The sequence below is a fragment of the Myxocyprinus asiaticus genome, chromosome 29 (genome assembly GCF_019703515.2).
Source record: "Myxocyprinus asiaticus isolate MX2 ecotype Aquarium Trade chromosome 29, UBuf_Myxa_2, whole genome shotgun sequence".
NCBI classification, from domain to species: Eukaryota; Metazoa; Chordata; class Actinopteri; order Cypriniformes; family Catostomidae; genus Myxocyprinus; species Myxocyprinus asiaticus.
Genome location: NC_059372.1, coordinates 5599062 through 5607726, shown reverse-complemented (window position 1 = coordinate 5607726; position 8665 = coordinate 5599062). Strand labels below are relative to the sequence as shown.

The following is an 8665-nucleotide window of genomic DNA, read 5'->3' as shown; positions in this document are numbered from 1 at the left end:
TATTCACTAAATGCATAACCTAACTGAGTCAGAAACAATTAAGCTGAAAGTACACAAATGTCAATGTTAATTAATGTTACTGTAAATGGAGAAAGCTGTATAATGTGAATATATAAACTGCACATGCTAATGTTAGTCAGTGCAAATCAAACACTAGACACATCCTCAGATTACAAATTATATACAATTAAACCCTTCCCCCCGAACACCCTCACCTGACACAAACACTCACCCCAGTGGTCATAAGTATTCGAAAAAAAAAACGAAAAAAAAAACACAAAACACAAAACACGCACACACACACACACACACACACACACACACACACACACACACAAAAAACAATTAATAAAATAAAAAGCATATTTTCAAAAAAACAATCAAATTGCACACACATATTTAAAACTAGAGATCCCTCTCCACTACCTCTCCCCGAAAGCCTTCCAAAAAGGCCAAATATCTGCCCCATTTCCTATCAAATAACCCCAGATTTCCCAGCCTTCTATACATCCCTTCCTCAAAGGCCGCCACCCTCCCCATCTCCGAGCACCACTCATGAAATGAGGCCGCTACAACCGACCTCCATCCCCTTAAAATAACCTGTCTGGCAATCATGATGCTCATTAGGACACAACTCTTTATGTGCCGATTCGCAACGTCAATGACCACCCCATCGCCCAAAATACAGAGTCTGGGGCAAAGCGAAAGCCAAGTGCCCAATACATCACATATAAGACTATGAACTTTCAACCAGAACTCCTGGATCTCAACACACCCCCAAAAGACATGAGTTATGTCTCCAACCTCTGATTTACATCACCAGCAGGTGGGTGTGTCTTTAAGACCAAGCCTAAACAATCTGGAGGGGGTCCAATAAAATCGATGTAAAATCTTAAATTGCATAAGGCGAACCCTTACATCTCTTGATGCAGACTTGATGCTTTTGAGGATCCTAGCCCACACCCCCTCCTCCAATGTCAAGTTTAGATCTTTCTCCCATAATTGTTTGAGAGAATTCAAAGTTCCGTCCCCCAGACTCTGAATTAGCAGGGAGTAATACACTGATGCCTCATGACCCTTCCCAAAAGCAGCAATCACCACTCCCAGAGTATCTGCCGCACTGGGGGAGTGCGTGCCACTCCCAAAAACAGTGCAGAGTAGGTGGTGCAGCTGTAAATACTTATAAAACTGAGATCTGGAAATGCCAAAATGTTGAACCAAATTTTCAAAAGGTCTCAATACTCCACTCTCATATAGGTCACCAAGTGTATTAACCTCCCTCACAATCCAAACTGACCAACAGAAAGGGGACTTATTAATACATAGTTTAGGGTTCAGCCATATGTTCAAGGCTACATTTAAATAAATATCTGAACTAAACACTCTGGACACTTTTGTCCATATCGAGTGCAAATGCAAAATAACGGGGTGCGACTTAACCTCTCCGGCTAGTTTAATCGAAAGGCTTTGCAGTGGTGAGATAGGGGCAAGAACTTCCTTTTCAATACAAAACCAGGAAGGGGCTCTCTCAGGTGGAAGCGACCAATGAGCCAAATGTCTAAGACCGAATGCATAATAATAGCCCACCTTTGTCAATCGGCCTATGTAACTTATTGAAATTTAACCGGGGACGCTTACCATTCCAAATGAAGGACTTCGCTATGTGATCAAATTGCTTGAAATAAGAGAGGGGGACATCTACAGGGAGAGACTGAAGCAGGTAGTTGAATTTTGGAATACAATTCATTTTAATAACATTAACCTTCCCAATCATCAATAAATGTAATGAAGCCCACCTGTCCACTTCATTCGAAAACCTTTTTATTAAGGGATCAAAATTAACCAAAATTAATGTGGGCCACTGGAAGGCACCCAGCTAGAAGGCCGTTACTGGACAGTACGCTGTCAAAGCCAAAGCTTCGGATTTAGACCAACTGACTTTGTATCCTGAGAACTTGGAAAAGGAGTTAATAATTCTGTGGAGGCAAGGCATAGATTAGAAGGGTCGGACAAATAATAAAATATCATCTGCGTAAAGCCAAAGATTATGCGCCACACCTCCCGCCATCACCCCTGGAAAATCATCCTCCTTTCTTATTGCGGCTGCTAATGGTTCCAGGGCAAGACAGAACAATAATGGGGAAAGAGGGCAACCCTGTCGAGTGCCCCTATTCAGAGTAAAATAATCTGAAATTAATCCATTTGTTTGTACCGCTGCTACAGTGTGTCTATAAAGTAACTTAATCCAACCAATAAATGTACTCCCAAACCCATACATTTCCAAAATCTTAAAAAGATAATCCCATTCTAACATATCAAATGCCTTTTTGGCGTCAAGTGAGATGGCAGCAACCGGAGATTGATAATTCGCTACTGACCACATGATATTGATGAGACGCCTAATATTATCAGAAGAGCTACGGCCTCGAATAAACCCCACCTGATCTATATGTATAAGAGATGTCATAACTTAACTTAATCGATTAGCCAGAATTTTTGACAAAATATTTACATCTAACTGGATCAGGGAAATTGGACGGTAACTTTTACACTCTCTTTTTTAAGAATCAGACTGATCCGTTCTTGTGTCATGGTTGGCGGAAGCTTTCCATTCTTTAATGATTCTGTATAAACTTCTAACAAAAGTGGAGCCAGTTCTGTAGCATAAGATTTGAAAAACTCAGAGGCAAAGCCATCAGGCCCCGAAGCCTTGCCTGTAGGCAAGACCTTAATTACCTCATCAAGCTCCTCCAAGTTTATATATTCTGATCCTGCACTCTTTATTAAAAATGTATTTACTGCAGATAGTTCGAAAGTTTGACTTTGTATGTTTTGCTGTGTAATTCGTGTGTAATTCTAATGTTCACATTAACGTGTGTGTTTTATTGAACACATAAAATGTATATTTCAGTGCTTGTGTCCTTCAATTTCAGATGCAATCTCAATTTATTATTACAGGTGCTCAAAAGGAGTATTTGAGGTGTGGTCATGTGAAATGTATCTTAACATTCTAAATGTTTGTTTTATTCCGTTTTCCCACTAATCACTAGAATGGTCATAACTTTTAAACAACAGATTATATTTCTAATCTGTCTGCTATTCTACATTGCCCACAAAATTATGTACATTTCAAACATTCTTAAGTTTCCCTCTAGCTTGTAATTAAAATGGTTGAAAATACAGTTGTCTGATGAAGAATGGTGGCCAGAGAAGATTTTTAAAAAAATTGCTGTGTGAAATCTTATTGATCATACATATATTTATATCATTTGAAAGCCCTAGTTCTTCTCTTCAATATGGTATATACAGTTGAGGTGTGTGATGTTATATGAATATGAATGCAATATGAATATGGATATAAATATCATATTCTGGCACAGAATGTAATTTTTGGAATTTTGGGCTCAGGCTTTAAAGGGTTAAACCATCTCCAAAAAAACCTCTTCCAGAACTTTCAACCTACTCATTCCCTACTTTCTTTTGTCCATTCAAACAACATACATCACAAACTGTAGAACCTTTCGGTATTCCGAATCTACACTACCATTCAAAAGTTTAGGGTCACTTACTCATTCTTTATTTTATTTTATTTTGTTCACATTTTAGAATAATAGTAGAGTCATCACAACTATGGAATAATAGAAATGGAACTATGGGAATTATGTTGTGACTAAATGAATCCAAAATAATTCAAAACTATGTTATATTTTAGCATCTTCAAAGTTGCCACACTTTGCCTAGATTTTGCAGACATGTACTCGGCATTTTCTCAACCAACTTCTTGAGGTATCACCCTGGGATGCTTTTTAAACAGTATTGAAGGAGTTCCCATTTATATGCTGGGCACTTAGTGGCTGCTTTTCTTAATTATTCGGTCCAAGTCATCAATTTCAATAACTTTTTTATTTTTTTTTTTAAATACAATTTTAGTTTTGTAATTAAATAAATTAATATGTAGGCACAATCATATTTTTGTCTACAAAACTAATTTCAAACATTTAAGCATACACCTTCAGATCAAAAGATTTTTAAGATCATGAGAAACATTTCAGGCAAGTGACCCCAAACTTTTGAACAGTAGTGTAGGTATTACCTCTCTTGTTAGAAATTTGATTACTGTTCCTGACAGGGTTGGGAGGGTTGCTTTTGAAATGTATTCCACGACAGATTACAGAATACATTCTGTAATATGTGATTTGTAACGTATTTCTTTAGATTACTCAAGGTCAGTAACGTAATCTAAATAATTTGGATTACTTCTTCAGCACTGGTAGATTTTTTCACTTGTTTTGACTATAAAAACTCTGCCAGTACATTTAGACAAAATACACGTTAAAAATACATTCTCTGAAAAACCGAAATATCTTATGCAGTGTTGTTTCTAAAACAAGATCAATCAAATTGATCTTGTTTTAAGGATTTTTACAGGAAAACAATTCAAAAATTATTATCAAGAATATGATTTTTGCCCTAATATCAAAGGTCTTACTAGAAAAAAAGAAATTATGATCTAACGTGAATTTTCTTGATAAAATAAATATGATCGTGCCTGGTAAAATGTGCATGTAAAATGGCTAGAAATAGCATTTTAGCTTAGCGTAAAGCTGACAATTTACACAAGGTTTATTTCTATTTCTTCTGCTCCAAACTTACTTCAAACTTACTTCTCTGTCTGCTCGTATGAATGTGACACATCATAAGAAAGTGTTTCACCGCTGTTCAAATGCACTTTGGATCGCATCATTTATATAAATGTTTTCCATCTGAAAGGACTAAATATTAAATGAAACAAATGACAATAAAATGCAAAGTAATCTCATTAGTAATCAAAATACTTCTTGAATGTAACTGTATTCTAATTACCAATGATTTAAAGTGTAACTGTAGTGGAATAAAGTTACTTATATTTTGTATTTTAAATACGTATTCCCGTTACATGTATTCCGTTACTCCCCAACCCTGGTTCCTGACCCCTGATCTGCTGATGGCACTGTTTCCAGCCATCTGCTAAATCTGCATATTACCACAAGCATATAAAGCTTTCCATGCACTTTCTTTATCATGGCCACATAATACATAACCAAATGCTTGAATGGTCCTTCTGGCACTGGTATATGACCTGTGGGTGTTATTATTCCTTTTCTGACATTGTTTTGAGCACAGACTTCACATGTGGACAAAAAATCATCAACCTTTGCTTGCAAAAATGGAGACCAATATCCCTGTTGTTTAATTCTCCTTATCACGTCCCCCTTGCTTAGTTGATGCAACAATCTTCATGAGAACACCATATACCTTGTGAATCTTTCTTTGCACCCCTATTTTCCCACGTAGTATGTCCATATGGACCTCTTCCTGTTGAATTCGAATTACAGTTGTGCTCAAAAGTTTGGATACCTTTGGAGAATTAGTAATATATGTACCATTTTTTAAGAAAACATGAGTGAGCAGGCAAAACACATTTCTTTTATTTCTTATGGGATTCATATTCAACTGTAGGTTATAACAGAATGGCACAATCATAAAACAAAACATGGCAACAAAGAAAAAAATGAAATGACCCCTGTTCAAAATTCTGCATACCCTTAGTTCTTAATACTGTGTATTGCCCCCTTTAGCATCAATGACAGCGTGCAGTCTTTTGTAATAGTTGTCTATGAGGCCCCAAATTCCTGCAGGTGGTATAGCTGCCCATTCGTCTTGGCAAAATGCCTCCAGGTCATGCAAAGTCTTTGGTCGTCTTGCATGAACCGCACGTTTCAGATCTCCCCAGAGTGGCTCGATGATATTAAGGTCAGGAGACTGTGATGGCCACTCCAGAACCTTCAACTTTTTCTGCTGTAACCACTGGAGGGTCAACTTGGCCTTGTGCTTAGGGTCATTGTCATGCTGGAAAGTCCAAGAGCGTCCCATGCGCAGCTTTCGTGCAGAAGAATGCAAATTGTCTGCCAGTATTTTCTGATAACATGCTGCATTCATCTTGCCATCAATTTTCACAAGATTCCCCATGCCTTTAGAGCTCACACACCCCCAAAACATCAGTGAGCCACCACCATGCTTCACAGTGGGGATGGTATTCTTTTCACTATAGGCCTTGTTGACCCCTCTCCAAACATAGCGCTTATGGTTGTGACCATAAAGCTCTATTTTGGTCTCGTCACTCCAAATTACAGTGTGCCAGAAGCTGTGAGGCGTGTCAAGGTGTTGTCGGGCATATTGTAACCAGCTTTTTTGTGGCATTGGCACAATAAAGGTTTCTTTCTGGCAACTCGACCATGCAGCTCATTTTTGTTCAAGTATCGTCGTATTGTGCTCCTTGAAACAACCACACTGTCTTTTTCCAGAGCAGCCTGTATTTCTCCTGAGATTACCTGTGGGTTTTTCTTTGTATCTCGAACAATTCTTCTGGCAGTTGTAGCTGAAATCTTTCTTGGTCTACCTGACCTTGGCTTGGTATCAAGAGATCCCCAAATTTTCCACTTCTTAATAAGTGATTGAACAGTACTGACTAGCATTTTCAAGGCTTTGGATATCTTTTTTTCCATCTTTACAAAGTTCCACTACCTTGTTACGCAGGTCTTTTGACAGTTTTTTTCTGATCCCCATGGCTCAGTATCTAGCCTGCTCAGTGCATCCACGTGAGAGCTAACAAACTCATTGACTATTTATGCACAGGCACTAATTGCAATTTAAAAAGCCACAGGTGTGGGAAATTAACCTTTAATTGCCATTTAAACCTGTGTGTGTCACCTTGTGTGTCTGTAACAAGGCCAAACATTCAAGGGTGTGTAACCTTTTGATCAGGGCCATTTGGGTGATTTCTGTTATCATTATGATTTAAAAAGGAGCCAAACAACTATGTGATGATAAATGGCTTCATATGATCACTATCCTTAAATAAAAGACAGGTTTTTGGATGATCAGTCATATTTTCAAAATCAATGCTGAAATTTCACAATTTCTGCCAGGGTATGCAAACTTTTGAGCACAACTGTATCTCATCCAGTTGTGGTTGTGGTTCAATAAGAAGCACTGGTGCTGATACTGCAACTTGACAGCCAGAAGCCTTCTTGGTTTCTAAATCTGTGACATTATTTCCCTTAATGACAAAGTCATTGCCCTTTTTGTGGGCTTGACATTTAATGATAGCCAATCTTTTAGGTAACATCATTGCAGAAATCAACTGTTCAATCTGTTCTGCATGTTAAATTAGGCTTCCATCACTTTTTCTAAAACCTCTTTGTTTCCATATTGTTCCAAACAGGTGACAAACACCATGAGCATAAGCCAAATGTTAACTGTTTGTCCTTTAGCTAACTGACTTGCAGCAGTAAGAGCTTTTAATTCTGCTAGTTCAAATCTTTAATAAAACACAAACGTTTCCTTTCTTTTTCAACATTCCCTTTACATTCAATACAACTTACTTTAGCCTTCTGTTCAAGCTGAGCTTTAAATTTACAACACCTATCTTATCCCCTCTTTTTTTTCTTTTCTTTTTTAAGTCGAATTACTCCCTTATGATCACTTTCTCTCTTTCCTTACTCTCTGTCAGGAGAAGGAACTTCCATTATATCTAATGAAACAACATAAATCACCTTTTTAAACAAACAGGAAAGTAATTAAAAGTTTAAACAAAATATAGTAAAGAGGCAAAATGTAAATTCAAAAACAAATCTCTTTTCTTGTGTTTTGAAATAATTGATCAGTAAAATACACTACGTCCTTTTAATTTCTCATGTCTCTTTCAGCTATTTCAGCATCATTTAACAATAAGATTTTTCAATTATTATTCTCTTATACTTATCAGCATTTCCTGACAAATTATTCAGTTAAATAGCAGAAACAAACGTCACAGTGCAGAAACTGTATGCCTCTAAAGTGAAACTTTCATAGATTATTCTCAAAATAGAAATAATAGTACTAGAAAAAGACACTCAATCAACTTTTGTAACACCCACTAACCTTTTTTTTAAAGTGAGGGTACTCTCTGGAAAATTTAGGGGAGTAACCAATCCAATAACTAACTTTGCCATCAAGTTTGTAATATTTACTCTTTAAATCAATAACTCAGCGGTTAGATGCTGGATTTAAATTTAGACCCTCAGAACAATTTAGACATGGGTATTAAACCCATGGATGGCAGTCTGGAAAATCATACGCCCAATTGGTGGTATAAGACTGAAATCAACTTATGCAGAGAAATTTGAATCCACATTTGAAAGTTTAAATTATAATGAAATTTGAAATGTCCTCCCAAGATAATAGCCCACATCATTTTCAGTCTTTTTTTCTCCTGATTTCCTCCTGCAGTATTAGCAGCTTCAATAAATCATCTGGCCCAGCCATCTGCAATGGTGAGAGACTTGTTCCAGAATGAGTTAGTGAAACAACATACACATAATGATGACTAAAGAAATGCTAAAACATAGTTAGTATCAAAAACACACACAGACTAGACACATGAATATGAAGTTATTAACATTCATAGTTGAGGAATTTACGATGTTCAATTTTAATCTTATTGTTTGTCCATGGGTTTCACCTGCTACCAATGACCAATAGCATTAGCATTATCACATTTTTTTTACAATCAAATACATCAAAGATATTTCTAAATTTTCTAGCATGAATAACTTTTTCCATTTTATGCACTTCCAAAAGAAGA

General features: G+C 36.8%; 1 protein-coding gene across 1 annotated transcript in view; it reads right to left on the bottom strand.

Annotated features, from left to right (window-relative positions):
- LOC127420192 (zinc finger protein 850-like) overlaps nt 1–8665 on the bottom strand; it is a 296445-nt gene that overhangs the window by 118334 nt on the left and 169446 nt on the right. The gene's annotated exons all lie outside the window — the stretch shown is intronic.